This window comes from Schistocerca nitens, chromosome 5 (genome assembly GCF_023898315.1).
Source record: "Schistocerca nitens isolate TAMUIC-IGC-003100 chromosome 5, iqSchNite1.1, whole genome shotgun sequence".
NCBI lineage: Eukaryota > Metazoa > Arthropoda > Insecta > Orthoptera > Acrididae > Schistocerca > Schistocerca nitens.
In genome coordinates, this window is record NC_064618.1 from 636,434,625 (window position 1) to 636,443,232 (window position 8,608).

Below are 8,608 nucleotides of genomic sequence, written 5' to 3' on the forward strand. Positions count from 1 at the left end.
CTCGTAATAGTCCGTTCACAATTGGATCACCCAGTGGAGCCTCCAACAATTCTGATGCAGTACGACTCACGAGAAAAAGGGAAACTCGATAATACACTTTTACGGAGTAAAATGGGTCGTGAAAACAGAGCGAACATGAGGAAGGGAAAACATTGAGCCCGTGCGTTTAATGGCGTATTCCGTACCATTCGCAGCCGCCTTCCAATATTGCGCGTTATTGAATGCGGAGGATCGGTGAAAATGGCTACGATGCTGCCACCGGGCGCCGAAAATAACTGGAAACGGGATTCGGCGAGTTGGAACGAAGGTTTCAGGCACTGCCACGCACAACCGAGCACTTACAGTACGAAAACGGGAGCCATGCGGGTAAAACGACGGACCGTGCAAAACGCGACCACAAACGTGACGCCGGGTGGCACTGGGTTTTGCTTTCGCCATGTCGGAAATTAACGCAAGGGTTGGACGGTTTTTCACCGGCCTTTTGTAAATCCCAGAATCAGCCTCACAATAACGAGCGAGAGTTAACAGGAATCAAATAGAACCAGAGAATCAAGTTTAAATCGGCCAGCTAATCACATGTTATAGCTTAAAACTATGACGTAAATTCATTGACGGAAAAAATAACAGCACAAAGAAGGAATTATGTGACATTAACGAAAGTTGATAGGCGTGCTCATACATGTGAAAAATGATGTCTAATCAAATTTTGCGCCAATCGCGCCACTATGGGATGCAAATCAGATTTGGTTTGAATACACATTGTAACGGCGTGAACAGTAGTTACCCTTGAGTTTGGACATTATGAGTTAACGTTAATGAAGAATGTCTTTAAGACAATGACGACGCCATTATCAAAACCTCACTGAGTTTTAAGAGGTTGTGTTATAGGGCTACGAGAAGCTCGATGTTGGTAGTTGTAAGTTCCCTATGGGATCAAACTGCTGAGGTCATAGGTCGATGAATGTTCCTTCTGCGGTACTGCAGAAAAACTTGGCAGGAATGTAGCCACTATGCATGATTGGTGGCAGTGGTGGTCATGGGAAGATACGGTAGCAAGAAGACCGGTTTGCAGGCGGCCACGTGGCTTTACCGAGAGGCAAGACTGCCGTGTTCGGCGTATGACTGAGACGCATCGAACTGCATCTGTAGCAGGCAGTCGGAGCAGCAGTTGGCATCAACGTGCGTCCACAGTACTCATGTACTTGTGAGACTTGCGAGCCTTACGAGTGATGTGGACGGAGGTAGGCTACGAGGGCTCGCCGCGAAACAGGCTTGCGAGCTGCCCGAGCTTGTGGCTTGTCTGGCTCCGGCTGTTGTGTGTACATCAAAGGGATGCGCGGCGAGCTGTACGAGTGGTGTGGACGGCAACAAAGCACCTACCACTTGGCTCACTCCACTCGTACAGTTTGGTCTTGGTATTATTCTTTTTCTGTGTTGTGGACATCGGTTTTTCTTTTGAAATGGAGTGGACCGCCGATTTTGTCATTAAATTCATAAATACTTATGAACAATACCCTGTGCTGTGGGATGCAACGAACTCCCAATATGAAATAAAATTTAAAAAAAGTGAAGCGTGTGAATCCATCGCGACAGAACTCGGCGTGGATGTGGCCGAATTAAAAAAAAAAAAAAAAAGAGACCAGCTTATTAGCCACTTACAGGAAAGACCGTCAGAAGAAGACAGAGCCTGGGAAGTCTGGCGCCGGGGTTGAGGAAGTGAACGCTCCAAACTGGTTCACTTTCAAAGCATTTGAATTTCTGCACTGCAAATATCAGCCGCAGAAGACAATCAACACAGATGTAAGTAAAATATATTTATTTTTGGAAATGTATAAACAAATTATTAACAGACTTAATGGGGTTCAATCCCTTTTTGGTTGAGTCTCCTCAGCTACTTAACTTTTATCTTTCTCAGCTTACATTTCGGTCCCTGCTCATTTGTTAATTTTAAATTTTTTGATGTTATTCCCTCATACATTATTAATCGTATCATTTCTTAAGGTATTTTTCATATTTACTTTAGCTTACCACCATTTCTATTAGGAATATACATATTAATTGCTTAGAGTTTTCAAATTAAAAAATTAAAAAAGTTTTAATTGTGATAAAATTATAAGGTTTATGGCAAAATCGCGCGGGATTATCCGAGCGGTCTGGGGCGCTGCAGTCATGGACTGTGCGGCTGGTCCCGGCGGAGGTTCGAGACATCCCTCAGGCATGGATGTTTGTGTTTGTCCTTAGGATACTTTAGGTTAAGTAGTGTGTAAGCTTAGGGACTGATGACCTTAGCAGTTAAGTCCCGCAAGATTTCACACACATTTGAACATTTTTTTTTATGGCAACATGGGTTCTGAACGTCACAGAGGCGAAAGGAGGAAATGGAGTAACAGAATTGGAATACATACTGGGGCAACGCTGGGTACTCAGCTAGTAATAAATAAATAAGCACATGTACATTTATATGTATTTTATTTCTATATTATGTTATTTGAGGAAATAAAAATAATAAAATAGGAATTAATAAAGCTAAAACTTAACATATATAGGTAGTTGAAATGTGTGCAGTCAGGCAGTCACTAACATAATTAGCTAGTAGCTGAAAATTCTTTAATAAGTTATTGATAATCATCTTGCCATGGCAGTCTTCCCGTCTTTGGAAATGAAATAAGCAGTGAATTCGTCTCTAATGTCTTGGGCAGTCTGCTTTGAACGTCGCGGAATGTTCGCTAATCGTGTAAACCTTGTAGCAGGAGTGATCTCATTTCTCCAAGTTCCTGGCTTTAAATGCCCGTTCTCCTCATGATCCACTGCTCCTGCAGGGTTATAAATTTGTCTGGAAGCAGAACTTTTTCGCAGGAAATTATGGAGGTGTATACAAGTCATAATAACACTTTGGGCTTTCTCAGGCTGTAGTAATATAGGCTTTCTTAGTATCCGGAATACGGAAGAAAGTATTCCGAACGCATTTTCCACAATCCGCCGTGCTCTTGAAAGTCTGTAGTTAAAAATTCTTTTCATTGACCTCCGCGGTTGTTGTCCACTATACGGCTTCATGGTATGATTGTTGAAGGGAAACGCGTCGTCTGCGACAATAACATAGGGTACTTTTTTTCTGTCTACCTGGGAGGGTACGATCGTCCGGAAAAACAATGGTACCATTACTCATATTTTTAAAAAAGATGTGTTTCGAAAAACACCATCGTCTGAAATTCGGCCTTGGTAGCCGACATCAGCATACAAAAAACAATAGTCAGCATCCACTAGACCAAAAAAGAACAATATTGAAAAACATCTTATAATTGAAAAAATCGCATCCAGAATTAACTGGGCTTTGGATTCTGCAATGTTTGCCATCCATTGCACCGTGGCAATGAGGAAAGTTCCATTTTCTCTCATATTCCTTTGCTACAAGTAACCACTCTTGTTGTGTCTGTGGCATCTGTAAAAAAGTAAATAGAAACTAATAACTCCTAGTAATATAAATAATTATTAAATGCATAGACAATAATGGACATTCTAATAATTATGAACATTAATAATAATTAAAATCACTAATTTTGCGTAATAATAGGTAGTAATAATTATAACAAATATTCTGAATTTCACTTATAAACTTGACATTGTTCCCAATTTTTTACGATTATTATCGTGTATCTCCCTATTCCTACATCCATTCTTTTACTTTTTATTTTACTTGCTTTGCTATTGTTTATATCAATCTTTTGTCGTCGCTTTGTTTTAGGAGGAATTTAAGGAGGATTTGGAAGAACATAGGGTTGCGGGCATGGAAACAAACGAAGAAATTAGTAGTCAAGATATCGATCATCAAGCAACGCAGGGCAACAAACTACCACCCACACCAAACAAACGCACGAAGGTATTTGCTTCACCTAAAAAAAATCAGAGAAAAAGGACCGAAGATCCTCGTATAGGAGAGGCATATAATGCACTACAAACTGCTTTATCTAAAACTATAGAGACGAGTTTGACGCCTATGGAGAGAACATAGCGAACGTTCTACGGTCCATGGACAACAGAACACCAGCTTTTGTTAAAAAAAAGAATTCTCCGACACGATTTTCAGAGCAGAAAGCGGCTGTTTCGAACATTCTATACCAAGTTTAACCAACAGCGACTACAATTGCTCGTCGCATTTACCGATTCCTTCAACTCAACAAGTTCATGCCCACGAGCAGATGCAAAGCAACTTCCAACAGACATCTACTTATACTTCTGATAACACCGAACAAGGGTCTCCACATTTTCTGGATCTGCTTGATTTATAATAATTAAAAGTAATAATCTTTGCGTTTAATTGTTTCTCATTCTTTAAATCTAAATGTTTTTATTTCTTTTGCTTATTACCTGATGAATAAAAGTGCATTAATAACAAAATTTTGTATAATTTATTAGCTTACCTTTACAAACTTCTTCAAGCTGCCAGTAAGAGCTGCACATACTTCAGGAATAATGTTGGATATCACTTACTTGGCGACTTTAAATAAAAAACTGAGGCTGGTGTAGGAATCGCCAGTTGCTAGGTATCTGAGCGTAAGTGCCAACTGCTCAGCAACTAGTAGAGCTTTCCGAAATTTGCTGTCAGCCTTTGATATTTTCGGTCCTACCAAATTTATCAGATATTCAAAATCTGATGCGGACATCCGGCAAAATGTCTTGAAATGTATGTTTTCAACATCTAAGTCATTCGTCAAATCACTCCCACTATATGTTTTTCTGCTTCTGAAAGCTGTGGTCATCCACCACCTGTGTTTTCTTGGGACTTTGTAGCGTCTTCTTCCATCCTCTTCCTCAGCTAAAAGGCACATCACAAGGAAGCTGGCACTTGCTATAACCACACCGTCCATTTTTAAATTAGGAAACTGGCACTGGTCACGACTGCGAGTACGGTGCGGATCTTCACGAGCCAAAGCCTGGCAAGCAACTGTAGTAGTGTGGAGAAGATAAAAGCAACACGAGCGCAAGTCAGACAAGTTTGACAAGTCACAAGACGGACGAGTATGACGAGCACAAGTCTGGCGAGCACGAGTAGTGTGGACGCACCTTGTCACAGTGAACACAATAAACTGTTACAAATCGGTTACTTCAAGGACTGCTCCGAGCCAGACGCCCTGTAGTGTGCACTACACTGACCCCAAACCACCACAGTTTGCGACTGCAGTGGTGTCAAGCGAGAGCTTACTGGATAGTGGAGTGGAGGTCCGTGGTGTTTTCTGATGAAAGCCTATTCTATCTCGTTGCCGTTGACGGCCGTGTGTTGGTTAGGAGGAGGCCAATTGATGACCTGCAGCCAACATCGTTTATATCTCTGTGAATTGTCATCTATGCTTCAGAATAAGTTCTGTTGCGTGGCAAGAGATAGCCGTTGCCGGCTGCTCTCCTGTGAAATCACTTTATAACTGTAAACGAATGTTCTCGGTAGTGTGTTATTTAGTTCTTGTGGGAAATTGAAATCAAGGCTAAAGGTAAATACAAATCAAATTAGCAAGGAGCAGGAGCGATGGAAGGTACAGAATTTATTTCCTCATCAAAAGCAATGTCACCATTGATTAACTAACAGCATATTAAAAAAAATGATGGAATTAATCAAGTGAAATCCTATTACGCCACATCCAAAGAACGTCAGGACTTTAACGTAGCCCTTGAACGGTGATGGAGGCGTGTTTTCTACAGCAATAGGCAAAACTGGCCTTTATTCATTCATTCACTCACTCACACATGATATTTTGTAAATTCCTTCAGGAAGGAGAAAAAAATGGCTCTGAGTACTATGGGACTTAACTGCTTAGGTCATCAGTCCCCTAGAACTTAGAACTACTTAAACCTAACTAACCTAAGGATATCACACACATCCATGCCCGAGGCAGGATTCGAACCCGCGACCGTAGTGGTCGCGCGGTTCCAGACTGTAGCGCCTAGAACCGCTCGGTCACTCCGGCCGGCCAGGAAGGAGTGATTTCAGGTAGAAGCAGTCACTGAAGCCTATTTCTTTGAAGTAGAATAATAAATTATGGTGAATACTAATCTACTCTGATAACTATGGAAATTGCCCTATGTTAATGCACATTAAGGACAAAGCTAAGTTGAAAAAAAAAAGTCACTGCTGCTCCTGTTAGACTACTTAGCAACTGCTTTTTCCTACTACTCTCTGCCAATGCCTAGGACGTCTGGTAGATTTATCCCATTTCATTGCAGCATACACTAAATAACGTTCCTTGCAGACCTCATCCAGTATATTAATAATTCTATTGTCAACACAAGCTAGACGCTTAACTTTGTTCCAGATCCACAGCACATAAAACTGGGAATGTGCAAATCAACTGGTTGCTTATGGAGAATACCCACACCACCTCTGATACACTTCCTAACACTCATGTTATGCTACTGGACCGAGAATTACGCAACCTGTTCTACATCAAACCACACACGTTTACCCAGATGTTGTGCACTGAAGGAGAGCTGAGCCATTTATTTACAGTCTTGTTCGCTCGACATCTTATACACCGAGGTGACAAAAATTATGGTATATCTCGCAATATCGTGTCAAACATCCTTTTGCCCGTGTTAGTGCATCAACTTGACGTGGATGGAATCATCAAGCCTTAGCAGTTCCCTTCGGAAATATTGAGCTATGATGCCTCTGTAGCTGTCTATAATCGCGAAAGTGTTGCTAGTAGTACAGTATGTTGTGCACAGACTGACCTCACACGATTATGTCCTATCAATGTTCGATGGAATTCATGTCGGGCGATCTGCCTGGCCAATCCAAACACAAACAATTGTGGCCCGCTGACATAGCATAGTTGTTTGCGAAAATGGAGTTTACAAATGCCTGCAAATGGTCTCCAGGTAGCCAAACATAATCGTCCAGTCATTGATTGACTCACTTGGACCAGAGCATCCAGTCCATTTTGTAGAGAATCTGGTGTACCAAACCAGGGTTAGAGATGTAAAGTACTTGTAGGCACGCGTTGACACTGCATTTGAAGATGTCACGGTGGAGATCTTGAATCGTACATGGAGACAAATGAACTCCAACTACACATCATCCATACCACTAAGAGTGCACACATTGATATGTTTGAGTGACGAAACAAAACTTTATGAGCTACCTTACAACATGTTGAAAACCATTTGTTAATATGTAGTATAGTTTTAAAGGTATTAAAGTCTTAAGTTGTAAAGTTAACTTATGAACACCCGGTATTAGTCGACCACAATATTATTGCACCTAGAGTGAGGGCGCGTTGGTATGCCGGTGTGTTCACCTGTGCGCTTGAAGTCGTTCGGAATGTGCTCTACTGTTCTAATGACCAGCCAACTTGCTCATGAATCTATTCGTAGTTCCACAGTGTGTACGACAGTCGACAAAATTGGTGTGGTTTTTGTTTACTGTGATGTCACTGCACATTTCCGCTAACGGTCATGGGAGGCCAACTGCAACAATATCATGGTTGGATAGTAACTAATATACATAATAAGGGCCTATTTTCTGTGGCGTATCACTTGGTGGATGTGTTCTGTGGCAGACGGCCAATCGCTGAGCTTACGTTTCTTCACACTACGGCTGTACTTAATATGAAGAATATATAGTATTAACGCTGGCCAATAATTCGTCCCCTACACGACAAACCGCGATCCGTAATTAGGAAAACCGCAGATAGTTCATAAACTGGAGTGTCTACAATATTTTTTTGCGTTCAGTGAGTTTTTCCATCACTGGCGACGCGATCGGTAAACGTGCACAGAATACGGTCTTCGTAGTTTCTGTGTGCGCCCATAGAAACATAGTGCTTTCCGCCTGCCCGGCGGGCGCCCATTGTCGTTTCATTTCCCTGGATTGGTTTTGGGAAAACAATGAAATTCAAAATAGACTATCGATACTGTTCGTGTCGTTCCTGTAACGCGTAAACCGCCTGACAGTAAAACGGAAAGTGAAATGAACGCGACTACGGGACTGTGATGAGAGAAGCGTCGATACGACGACGTGGGGGATGAGATGGTCGCACCTGCACTGCAGCTGCAGTGCCACCTGCGCGGGAGAGTCTGATATTTAAACTTGATACGCTGCGTCTAAGCGATCCGTTTAGCATCAGCTGTAGAACGGATATGTAAGGGCCGATCAAAAAGCTCCCGTTCGAAGGCCACACAGTCCAGAATCGGTATGTAAAGCAGTCAAAATCGCTGGGCGCATTGAGGCAACCATCCCACCGACGAACCAGGTTGAAGATACCTGTTGGTGAAACACTGTGTCCTGCTGCGTGAAGAAGTCCGTTACTGCCTGCTGCAGAACCTCGTCCAACAGTAATCGTCGACCCTTCAAGGTCTTGTTAAAGGGACCGAAGGTGTAATAATCGCATCAGGAAAGATAGTGACTACAGGATGGGTGTCGAGTGTCTCTCACTTGTCTGTAATGGATGAGTTGGCCTTTCAGACCGACTGGTGCCTTGTGTCGAACCGAGACCAGCGCAGAACTTGGCGCGGTGTTTGCCCTTCAGCAGCCAAGAAAAGAATAACAGCACGTTGGTCCTGTTTGGACGCATTTGCTAATAACGTCGGCATAGATCACGTTTCCTCACTTACCGCATGC

The 8,608-nt window shown here is 42.4% G+C and overlaps 1 pseudogene; it reads left to right on the forward strand.

The window, feature by feature from the left end:
• The first annotated feature begins 1,460 nt into the window (after positions 1 to 1,460).
• Positions 1,461 to 4,286, forward strand: LOC126260635 (uncharacterized; annotated as a pseudogene).
• Positions 4,287 to 8,608: the final 4,322 nt, after the last annotated feature.